Source organism: Heliangelus exortis, chromosome 6 (assembly GCF_036169615.1).
Source record: "Heliangelus exortis chromosome 6, bHelExo1.hap1, whole genome shotgun sequence".
NCBI classification, from domain to species: domain Eukaryota; kingdom Metazoa; phylum Chordata; class Aves; order Apodiformes; family Trochilidae; genus Heliangelus; species Heliangelus exortis.
In genome coordinates, this window is record NC_092427.1 from 9924321 (window position 1) to 9937184 (window position 12864).

The window sequence follows — 12864 nt, forward strand, 5'->3', positions numbered from 1 at the left end:
TGTGCATTTTGTGTTGACTAGGATTAACATTTGTGTTATTGTGTATAGGTACACAAATACGTACATATATTTATAGAGTAGGTTAATTTAAAACAACTTTTCATTCCATGTTGTAGTCTCTATTTTGGTTTTTATTTATGCAGATCAGCCTTTCCTATTTAACATTATTGTTTCTCAGTACCAAGTCTAGCTTACATTGTTGCTCAGTGGTGTAAGCATTTTTTTTACAACTCCAATGACTATTTTATGTTCAAACTTGTGCAGAGTTTACATGCAAGTGTGCACAGACTGGTTGCATCAGGATCCAGTTTTCACACAGAGGTTCCAATCAGCAAAATTATTAAATCTTAATTAAGCCAAAATGTTTATTGTTGTAGGGCTGGCACCATCTTTCTGGGATTACTTTCTACTAGAATTGCATTGTTAGTGCATCTGGGTCTCCTTTGAAAATGCCAGACAAGCTTTCTCCATGATGGCAGTTTTGTGCATATCAAACTGTTAATATCAAGCAGCTAAAAAAAAGGAAATATTTTCCAACTTAAGTGACAAGTTTGGTGGCCAATGGTAGAGAAGGCTGCATGTGGCAGTACAGGTCAGCAGGCTCTGCATGCAGGTGGATCCTTCCAGTGCTCCTGGTGACCCAAACCAGCTCCCACTTGCCAATTATGTGGTTGAAAACCAGGAACTAAACAGCCCTCATCTTTCTCATGTGGCTTCTCTAGCAGAAGAGGACAAAGTCTGCTTTCTCTGAGCTGCCTGCAATGAGCAGTTCAGGGAAGCAGCCTGGGGAGAAAAGGCGGAAGTTTTTCTCTGCTGTTTTCCTGGGTTTTCACCCTTTACTGGCAGAATTTCTTTCTTCCAGTTGACTCCTGTCTCCTTTGCTGGGGTCACCTGGCTGCACACAGCCTGCTGTTGACAGGTGTCCATAGGAGACCAGGTTCTGGTGGCCTTAGCCACCCTTTGGCAGCCTTGTGCATCTCAATGTGTAGGAGGTGACCTTTACTCCAGGCAGGCAGGGCTAGCTGGATTTACCTTTTCACAATATCTCATTCAAAGGATGGAAGAGATTTGGTCTCACTTTCTTCACTTTCCCTCTGACAGTGCTCACCTGGGGGGCCTACAAGAAAACTGGGGTAGGACTTCTTTTGCATGGGTGTGTAGCAAGAGGACAAGAGGCAATGGTTTAGAACTTGAAGAGGGGAGATTTAGGTTATACGTTGGGAAAAAATTATTTCCTGTGAGGGTGGTGATATACTGGAACAAGTTGCCCAGGGAAATTGTGGCTGCCCCCATCCCTGGAAGTGTTCAAGGCCAGGTTGGAAGGGGCCTTGAGCAACCTGGTCTAGTGGGAGGTGTCCCTGCCCATGTAAGGGAGGTTGGAACTAAATCATCTTTAAGGTAATTTGCAGCTCTGGTCATTATATGATGAGTCTATGATGATTCTGTGGTAAGGATGGAACTGAGGTGTGATGACTACCCTCAGGACAAGAGGCAGAGAGGCCCTCTTCTTCCTTCAGATCAGAAAGCCCCTACATGGGGGACCAGCTCCCTTCTGCAAGGAGTCTCATTAATGTATGTCCCTCTGTGCCAGCTGCCCCTGTTTATCCCCACCATTCCCTGGTGAAGGAGATGCTCCCTGTTTCTAATCCCTCTGCTAATCCTTTTCCTTTTCTCCTTTTTTCTGATTTTCCAGCATCAGGAAAAGGCTTTGCTACCAGCAGAACATGTCAGGGAGCTTGCATGGGGTGAGGCACTGAAAATCAGTGGGATGCAGGCAGCATAAATGGCAAAAACCCATGGAGCTCTGTGTAGTCTTCTACTTTGTTCATCTGGCTGCTTTTGCTGGGATACTCCCTCCTCCCCTTCTTTATATGGCAGACTGAAGCTTGGGGTAAAGAGGAATCTAGTAAAAGATGTCTCTATACCAACAGCTCATGCATCACGGTCCTTGTTGGGGCAAATCACCTGTTTCCATCAGCTTAGTGCAGAGGATCCTTAAAATACAAGTAACAGGAGCCTGCTACAGGGGCACGTGAAAAGGCTTTTAAGTGTTATCTCTTGTTCTTTCTCAGAGTATCAGGCTTTGGAAATACAGATGAAAGTTCAATTGCAAACGAAACTTGAATGCAGTAAATTTTTATTGAGGGTGTGATAGCTAGGCTTTTGCTGTCACTGATAAGGAAAGCAGCAAAAATAGTCAGGTGTTTGCATCATTTAACTGCTGAGGAATTTTCATTGCTCTAGTTCAAAGACAATTTATGTCACAGCAACAAGTTCTCTTGTTGCTGAGGGAGGGGCTATCAGATACTATTGTAACCTTGCACTGCTCTTTAGCATTGCAAAAGCTACTACAGCTATTTTATCTGGACTGGAATTATGTACCGAAAGGGCAAACTCACAGATATTTCACTTCTGTTTGGCTGTTAGCAATGTGTGATTCTGCTGGGAAATGTGATCATGGAAAATAGCTCTTTGTGGTATTTTATGACTGCTGCTTCTTGGCTTATGCTTTGTTTCAGCTGCCCATCTTTCAAAATCCAACTGGGCAGGGAGAAAGGACCTGGGTGCAACCCTCACCTTTCAGTGTGAGGGAGGGTGAGAGGCTTCAGAGAACTGCCACAACTCTTCTTTCATATCCTGGGATCTCCCAGCCATCTTCTCCCCTAAGATTCAGGGTGTCCTGCTAACATGTGACCTATAGAGGAGGTAAGAAGATGGTGCCATTCAAGTCTGCTACCTACTACTATCCTAGACAAAAAATGACACTGGAGAGCCTAATTGCTTGGCACATCTGCACAGGATATGCCAAGGAGTGCTAAAGGGGTTGGGACAGAGGTTTGCATGGCTATAGCACTTAGGGAACATTTATATCGGGTACTGTTCCTAATTTATGAGGGTACACCTGAGAATATTGAAGTGATGCAGGGTGATAAAGGGAGGTGTGCAGTGTTGTAGGTGGCTGTAGGGTAAAAACCCAGCTCTGGGCTCCTGCCTTAGATAAGCTGTCCCACATTCATGGGATGGAACTGTTGGGTAAGGATGGGCTTAAACCAGGCCTAACAGACCTTGTGCTGTTTGCACCAGCCTCAAAAATAAAGCCCTGCATCCACACACACCCCAGCAAAGCCCAGCATTCCAACTTGAATGTAAAAGGCAGCACCTTTTAGGCCTGAAAGCAGAAGCATCTTACATTCTTCTGGTTACTTGCTGGTGGAAACCACCCCTTGTTTCCTTTAGGAGACTGTTTTTACCTGGATCCTGCTTGTGATATGCCAGGCTGGAGACATAGACAAGCAGGAGCAAGCAAAGAAGGTAAGAGAGCACTGCAGACCCGAGGGCTTGGCTTTTCACTTTTTGTGTACTTCCTCTGACTTTGATGGATTTTTACTTTCAAGGTGAATGACAGCATTCCTTCCAACAGGGGGAAGGGAAAAGGAGCCTCCCCTTTGGAGAGAAGTGCTCACCTCCTTGCTTTGCCAAAATAAAGTATGAAGAACTTTCAGAGAAACTCAGGCAAGGGCTGAAGGGATCCAGGCAGATGGCCTGGAGAACATAATTGTCCCTGGCTAGTTTTGGAGAAACCACCTTGGCTTCATCCTAGGCTTAGGAATGTGAGTGGACCCAAACACAGCCCAGGGACAGAGGATCCTGCCTGAAATATGGGGTTCATTAGCCCAGAGCCACAAACTACAGAAAAACAAGAGAGGCAAGCCTAGCATTGCCTTATTCATTTGCTACTCCTGTGAGAGGAGGACTGTCATTTGTCAAGTTTAGTAGCTGCCAACTCATCTATTACTATTTTTACCCCATTTCCCACCCTTCCCCTTATTTGTAGCTCAATAATTCTCCATTTCGAAGCTTTGTGTCTGATGTTTGTGGTTATAACAGCTTTGCTTGTAAAGGGTTCCCAGGAGGATTAAATTGACTTCCCTGTGAGCTGAAGATACTGATTTTGGCAGAAACTAATAAAAAAATTCTCCAAACCCACCCCTAAAAGCCCAAAGTGGTCAAGGAACAAGGAAGACTCTAAAACATATCAGGTCACAATTAAACAGAAAATAAATAGGACTAAAAATAATGGTACTTAAATTGCCTTGCAAGGGATGCACTGACTGCTGGTAAAAGGTTCTTTAAATACATCAAAGCCGTAAAGGCAGCAAGGAAATTGGTGGGAATGGTGATGACAAGGGTATAAAAGGAGTAGACAGGTGTGATAAAGATGTAGCAGAAGAGCTCAGTGATTTCTTTGTTTTTACTGTTTTTACAGCTGAAGCTGTTGGGGAGCTTCCCACATCCGTCACACTCTGCAGTGGATCAACTGGAGGAGACAGAGCAATTAGAAATAAAAAGGTAACATGGAGTAAAGTGAAAGCAGGAAAGTGAGGAAAGTAATTAGGTTGTTAATAACTGACCAGCACCCATCTGTGCTGACCCAGGGGACCCAACAGAGCGGGGCAGCCAGGCAGTGTGGGGGACTGTGGTACCCAGCTGATCCAGCAAAAAGGATTAATCAGCAGGACTCACTCACCCTTCAGCCCTTCTTTGCCTTTTCCTACTTTTATCAGCATCCTGGGAGAATTCCATCCATTCCTCTGCCTGTGCTCCTGATCCGTGCCAGCCTGAAGCTGTGTGTTCCTGCCTCTAGCTCCCAACTGCTGCTGACTCCAGGAGTCCAGCCTGGGATTTTTCCAGGGCTGCCCTGCAGCCATGCTGGTGATGTGAGCATTACTGGGAGAAAAGGGGGAGAAATATGATCTAAAATTTCTGTATATTTGTATATATTTAATATTTTTTTCCTTCTTCATCCTTAGTTTCATTGAAGCTGTGTAGTTTAGTTTCCAACCCATAAGTCTCTCTCCCGTATTCTCTCACACCCACCAGAATCTGAAGATGAACAAAGCTAAAGGAGGTCAGCTTAAAGGAGACAGAAAAAAAAAAACCAAACCAAAAACCAAAACAACTTTACAGGCACAAGTGGTGAACTTTTGAGGGTGTTGTGGATGCTATATCTGCTGGTTCAAAGAGAGATTAGGCAAATTCAAGGATGCAAATGCATGACAAAGATTAACTCTCTAAGAACAGGATGAGAAAGTGGAGTGCTGGAGGAAGGGGCTGTAAAAGGAGCCAGGCCCCCAAGATAAACCTTCCTGTTGGAGCCCCTGGAGCAGAGCCTGGGGCTGGATGGGCAGCTTGGGCCAGGAGGACACTTCTCACCTTCTGAACTCCTCGGTTTGCTGTATTCAACCGCAGCACGGGCTGAAAGGTAATGCCTGGGCTGTGCATATCTAATGTGTCTCGTATGCCTTAATTATGCCCAGGCTGTTCAGAAACCATGGAGAGGCAAGGTGAGGTGCAAGGTGCCATGAAGTCTTTGCTGTTTATGTAACAACAGCCTCATAAAACAAACAAGGGGAAAAAATTGCGACCAGATAGCAAAACGCTTCCTGTTACGAGGCCAAAAGGTGCTGCCTTTCACATGCAAGCTCCAAAGAGCAACCCCTGGAGAGCAAAGTTAATCCTTCTCCTCTCCGCGAAAGGCAAACCAGCAGCTCCAGCCCTCCCTCTCCTGGTGGAAGCAAAGAGTTTGCGAAGGAGCTGAGCCTCACAGGCTGCCCTCTGTCCCCTGTCCCAGGGCACTGACCCTTCTCTGCACCATCTGCCAAAATGGGCAACACCAAGGGGCACAGAGAGAAAATATCTGCCCCGCGGCTGGCCCAGACACAGCAGAGATTCCCCTGAGGGAGCCAGGGGACTTGCAGGGCCAGGTAAGGACAAAAGAGAAAAAAGAGTACCCAGAGGAATAAGAAATTTTGCCCCAGAGTCCAGAGAGGGTTTCGGAGGGTCTGACATTGCCTTTGATGGGCATTTATGGCAACTGAGCATCTTCTTTGCTTTCTGTCTGGTCTAAAGTATTAATAACTTGAGGACATTGAGGGACATTGGTCCCATTTAGTTTCCGAGTTTGATCATTGCTTTGGCAGTTAGTTTTCTTAAGTGACATTAACAGCTTCCCTGAATAATGTCTGTCACATCTCTGTGGGGTGGGGAGAGTGAGGAAAACTCCCAGCTCTCCTGAAATGGCTCCCCTAGACCTTCACCAGTGCCATTGCTGCCCAGCCCATGTTTGCTGACATGAGCCTGGTTAAACATTAGGGAATCTCTGCCTTTCCTTTAGTCATGGATATCCAGGTGTACCTGGGGAAAGAGAGTCTGCTGTATGAATGAGTCTCTGTAAAAAAAAGTAAAAAACTTTGGTGGGGTAAATCAGCCAAAAATTTTTTTTAAATGCTTTATATTTGGGGCAGTCAATGAATTAAAGAGTTTACTGTAGTGCTATGGTGCCTAATTCCCTCTCAAGTAGAGGAATGTTCAAATTGGTGGGAATCAGGGGTCAAATCCAAGCAGGTATTTCGGTGCCTAAATTGTACCAGCATTAATGGGAATAAGGGTCCCTGGGGAGGAATTATGGACATGGACTTATATACCATTCCTATAAATGAAACAGGACTTATGTTGCACATGTGTAATAGTAAGTTATTATTCTTTTCAAAGCAAGGTATTTCCTTGCAGACTTTTCATTATTTCTCAACTGTTTTGTACTTCCAGGGTTGGTGTGAACATATTCTGCAGTAAGCTCATGCTGGGCAGAGACTTTGCCAGAAAAATAAGCAAAAAAAGAGTCCAAAGATTTATTTCAGATTGTGATTAAATAGCCAGGTGTCAACAGAGATCTGAAAAAAGCTGCATGGGGCATTGGGAGGTCCAAAATGCACAGATGCAGGGTCAGTTTCTTGGAAAGCTGTTTGTACCTCAAGAGTGCTTTGTTTGCCCTGGCACTTGGGACGTGGTCTTCTACTCCATTCAGTGGGAATTTTGCCAGAGGTTTGAGTGGAGACAAGTCTAACTGGCTCTACCTGCTGACATATTAAATCATATTAAATGATGCTTCCCCATATGCATGCATATGAAGGGAAAGTCTTTGGGCTTTCCATTCCACTTGGATTTTATGAGAAACTCTCTGCTAGATACACTCAGTATGGCTTTTGTGATTCTCCATTAGTCCTAATCGAAACGGGTCCAGTTTATTTGAGGCGGGATGTGCAGGAAGAGACAAGGAATGCACCATGCAAGGCTGTAGGGATGGCCCCTTCAGGCTACCGAATTCCTCCTGCACCCTTCTCCCTGCGACTTGGCAGAGTCCCTGGCCACAAGATGGAGCTGGCTCCTTGCAGTTGCAGGACAAGCCACACTAAAGCCAACATCTTTTAACGTGGCCATTTTAATTGGGGCTAACCATTAACAGAGACCACAGGAAGGTTTAAAGCGAGCTGGTAATTTTTAACTCTCTCCTGTGTCACAGCCTTGTGCAATCCCATGCCCATCCCTTTGACAGCATGGACATCCATCACCCATTTCAGATCAGCATGTCAGTGCTCCCCACCTGCTCCAGGAGCTTTAGGTACAGCAGAGCTTGCCAGGTTTGGTCTGGCTCCATTGCCACTGTTTGAAGGTCTCGTGTTTGTGCATGTTAGGGGCACAAGGAAAATCTCCCCTGGGTGCCTCCATTGTTTTCCAGCCCAGCAGCTCCAAGCATGGACTTGTGCAGAGGTTTCTTTTGAACCCTACCTTTCTTTCCTGCAGGAAAGGGGCAAAACTTGGCAAGATTACTCTAGGCACCATTCTTTGCTTCTTGTCATTATTGCAATGCTACTTCTTAGCAGGTGGGGTGTGGTACCGTTGCTCTCGAGTAGCTGAGAAGAGAGTTTGGTCATCAGATGTCAAAAAAAAAAAAAAAAAAAAAAAAGATAATTTATGCCTATTTTTACAGCAGAGAACAGCAACATGAGTTTCATCTTTAGTTGGAGGAGAGCACAAACTGTTTTAGAAAGGGTGAAATTAATGATTGTCATTTCTTGCCATGTAATTTTTTTCCTAATTCTGACAAGGAGTTTGTGTGAATTGTGAATTGGGGTTTGGGGGGATTTTTTATTTATTTTTAGCTTCCACAGAGAAAGAAGGAGACAACTATTTTCCAGGGCTGAGAAAACCCCAGCAGTCTGGCCTGTGGGCTGGCTTGCAGGGGACTGCAGCATGGGGACAGCAAAGCAACAGGATTCTCACGGAGTGTGCCTCTGCTCTCCCACTGCCCACTGTGGCACAGAACCTGGCAAACAGAGCAGTGGGGAGCTGGAAAGCAAGAGGAGGTATTCTCCTAATACAAGAACTGCTTGTAACATAATGGAGGTCCCCAAGGTTCAAACAGGTTTGCCTTTTACTTCGTATCTGTGATCACACCTCCAGCTTGACACCATTTCTTCCCCAAATCCTTTTTATTGAAACCATAGATCAACTTGGTCCCATTAGGTTCCTGGTTTTACCATCTTTTGTTGTATGAAGAGAGGCTTGGACTGAAGGACCAAGGGACATTCAGGACCTACTGCACGCCAGCAGGGCCCAAGGCCAGGCTGCATTTGGATTCAACTTCCAGCCATCTTTGGCTTCATTGGGACTTTGGGAATGGGTAATTATTCCTGCCTTAGCTGGTCTTTCTGGCACATGAGAAAGCCATGCTTGAGGTCCTGTGGCTTCTGAACTCACTGCAGGTATGAGGATTGAATGAGTTATATCCAAAAGTGTGGCCTGAATGAGTTCTATCCACTCAGAAGATGTCTTTTACAACTGGGGCTGCTAATAAGTAGCAGCTCTAAACTCTGGCCACAGAATTTAGAAACAGGAGAAAGTCAGAGATCTCCCAGGATTCTGATGCAGGGTCAAGGCAACAGTTTGGGAAACATTAAAGTCAGGGCAGAGTGTCACCCTGAAACAGGCTCTCATCATGGGCTGGGGCTCTGGGCATTTTGCTTGGACTGGTGCAGAAAGAGGAGTCATCACTGACAACCTAGGACCTCTTCAGTGCCATGACAGACATCAAGCTATGACTCAGATGCTTTCATCCACCCTTCCTGCCACAAGGAAGATATGACAATGAAAACCTATCTTTAAATCTCCAGAGTATCTCTGATAAAGCAGTTTATTTGTTTTCACTGATAATTAAGGAGTCAAAGAACTAACTTACAATTGCATTGCTTGCAAATGTACACCTAGGTCAGATTGTTTGGGCTTGATTGTTTGGGTTCCCATCTCAAAGTCTTCATACTGCCCTGAAATCATCTTCTACTGGTTTATATGACCCCCTTGTCCTCAATAATCTTGTTAACACATGGGCACTAAAACCTTTCTTTTCCAGGATCTGAATCTCAGGAGGAAGATGAAGGGCTCATCTGGTTTTGTACATGGAGGCAATCTTCTTTTTCTGCTGTCATCCTGCCCCTGAATCTGGAAAAGCATCCAGCACATACCAGTCCTGTATCCTTATCATGGGTAAGCAGGAAGGATTAATACAAGCTCCCTCTCTGAGGACCTCATTTCAGGCCACACACTGCCTCTGCTGATGCTTCATTTCTCACTCTGCAGCTAACCCTGGGGACACAAGGAGGCTGCCTGTTTGTCCTGGAGCTGAGCTGCCCACCTTTTGGTGGGTACATTCCCCACACTCAAGCATGTTCAGCCACTGTGAAGTCCCAGCTGCTTGCTTGGTTTTTACTGAAATTATATCCTTTTTTTGTTTTCTTTTTTTCTTCTGTGTGTGAGGCAAGAGGACAGCACTGGCTTCAGAGAAGCACTGGAACCCAAAGCTGGGATCTATCACCCGAAGATTGTGGAAGGATGATCTGGAAAAGAGGTGCTCTTGATCTCCAGGAACAGCCATCACTTCTGCCTGTATGTTTTCTCTCTTGACCATCATGTCTCCTGTCCACAAAACACCACTCCTGAGGATCTTTTATTTAGTCCATGGAACAGAGATCTCTCAGATTCCTTCAGGTATTCAGGTGCCATAGAGGCCCTTGAACTTGGGCTTTGAGTATCATTGCAGAGCTCTGCTGGAACAGAGAGGAAAATCCCCAGGCTGGAAATACCTGATCTTTGTGCTTGTTTTCTTATCACTTGCATTTTAAAGCTATGGTTAAAGGAGGACATCATTCTCATCAGGGAAGCTGCAGGATTTACTCTCCTGCAGCACTGCAGGGTCTTTTCCTGAAGATCCCTGGAGTCACAGCAAGGTCTGGGGGTCTACTAGGATGAGATAAATTGTCAGTCTGTGGGACCATCACAGATATTTGGCTTGAAAAATATGATGCTAAGGGTACACAACTGATGGCAGATGTTGAGCACTGCCAACAGCCCACAGCTCAAAAAAAGTGCAGTAGCCATTCCTGACCTTCTCCCTTCCCTCAAGGATTTCTTGGGGGGATGCTGTGTCCATCCTTGGCATGGTGGGCACCAGATGGTGATGCCCTCATCCTCTTCTTCCTCAAATCCTTTACTACTTGAGATGACACAGTTGAGTCTCACAGGGTGTGTTTCTTCCTTCTACATGGTTTCCTCCACCCACAACCCTGTTTTTCCTTTCTCCCTCTTGTTCATTCACTGCTTGCCTTTGTGCATCTGCTCCTTCCCCCATCACTGCCCTGGTGGCATGGCAGGACACAGGGACAAGGGATGAGGGATGAGTGCCTCCCAGCTCCTATAACAAAGGAGGAGATTAAATCTCCCCCAGACAAGTGTCTCTCTGTGTGTAGGTGTGGTTGTGTCTCAGGATACTCAGAACTGAGGAGGGACTTCTAGGTCTACAAAAGGCTTCTCAGGGCACTAAGGCTCACATCAGGTATTTTATCTCATGCAAATGCAGGATCTGCATTTCATTTTCTTTCTCTTCACAAAAATATGAAAAACACACCACAGAGGAACAATATGCTTTGAAGTCCCCTGACACCACATCTTGCATTTCCAGATGAGTCACAACAGGGCTGGTATTACTCCTCTTATAAATAAGTGTTGGTGGGATCTACCTTATTTGGCCCTTGGAATAAGAGGGAGACGCTGGCCCTTTCCCATACACAGCCAACTGCTCAAGTACAGCCCATAGTCCACAGCTTCCCACACACACCAGGTTCTCACAACAGCAGATTATTTGGGGAGGCATTCAGTGATGTTTTTTTGCTCCTGGTTACAACCAATACCCATGTGATGCTCCAACTGCCACACCAGGAGTTACTCAGCAGCCGAACAGTTAAAATGTTACAGATTTTGTAAGTGGTTATTTCCTAAAGCAACAAATAATCACCCAAACCTGGTGTTGCCGAAGGATATGGGGAGGCTGAAGAAATCAGTGAGGTTTATGAAAGCGGTGTTGGAAATCAGTTCAAATAAGCAGAAGTTTTGGCAGGTGGTGTTACAGTTAATAATTTCTTTCTGAGAATGACACTGCAACATATTGGATCGAGGGAATATGTTTTAAACAAAACTTAGTGGTGAGATCCAGTAGGAATTGTGCTGAAGGGGCGTGAAGGTCTGTGGGATATGGGTGGTGAATCATTACCATAAATTGCCTTTAAAAATTAGTGATCTGCTCTATGGTTGATTTATGATTTCTTTTAAAGATGGGGAAAAAAACAGAAAGCTCCACAGCAACCCAAACAAAATCCTAAATCCACTGTTTCCTTTAGACCCGAAGTGTTGATGTCCTGTCGTGCCAGTGACAGGCGGTGGTTGAGTGGACAGTGCCAAAAAGCCGGCAGGCAGGGCAGGGCTGCCCTTGCCTTGGGAGCTGTTTTTGACAGATTGACGCAGTTTGTTTGCACAGAGAAAATCCCTGAAGCAGGAAAATGCCATGTAAGAGCAGCCAATGACCCATGGGGACATAAGTGCAGGCCCTGCTGTGAGCCAGGAGAAGAGGGCACGTGGTGTTTGTCTGCCTGAGGGTACTAAAAGGAACGTGTGTCTGTGTGTCTGTGCACAAGTACCTGTATGTGCATGGATATCTCTGGTGTGCTTGGGTATAACCATTCGTGTGTAGCTGTGTGAGTTCTGCTCGTGTATGTGCAGGCATATGCATGTGTGCAGTTGGGTGTTATCATAGAATCACAGAATGGTTTGGGTTGGAAGAGACCTTAAAGATAATTTAGTTCCAACTCCCCTGCCATGGGCAGGGACACCTCCCAGTTGACCAGGTTGCTCCAAGCCCCATCCAACTTGGCTTTGAATGCTTCCAGGGATGGGACTTGCACAGCTTCTCTGGGCAGCCTGTTCCAGTGTCTCACCACACTCACAGTGAAAAATACCTTCCTAATGTCTGATCTTAATCTACCCTCCTCCAGTTTAAAATCGTTATCCCTCGTCCTGTCACTAAATGCTCTTGTAAAAAGTCACCTGTCCTGTTTTTTCTGTAGCCCCTTCAGGTACTCTAAGGCTGCTATAGGGTCTCCCTGGTGCCTTCTCTTTTCCAGGCTGAACAACCTCCAACTCTCTCAGCCTGTCTTCACAAGAGAGGTGCTCCAGACCTCTGATCAACTTCTTGGCCCCCTCTGGACTTGGTCCAAGAGCTCCATGTCCTTGTGCTGGGAGCTCCAGAGCTGGACACAGTACTTCAGGTGGGGTCTGGTGACAGCAGAGCAGAGTGGGAGAATCACCTCTCTCAGCCTGCTGACCAAACTTCTTTTGCTGTAGCTCAGGACCCGGGTGGCTTTCTGGGCTGTCAGTGCACACTGCCTGCTCATGTTGAGCTTCTCCTCAACCAACACCCCGAAGTCCTTCTCCTCAGGGCTCTTCTCAATCCATTCTTCACCCAGCTTACATTTGTGCTTGGGACTGGCCCGACCTTGCGCGTCCATGTCCCTGTGCGTCCGTGTCCCTGTGCACAGCCACCCACGCGTGTGCGTGGCCCCGGCCGTGCCAGCTCCTCGCTCTCGGGGTCGGGGTTCCTCCTCCCTGCACGGAGGGGCGGGGCGGTGACAGGGCGCCCTC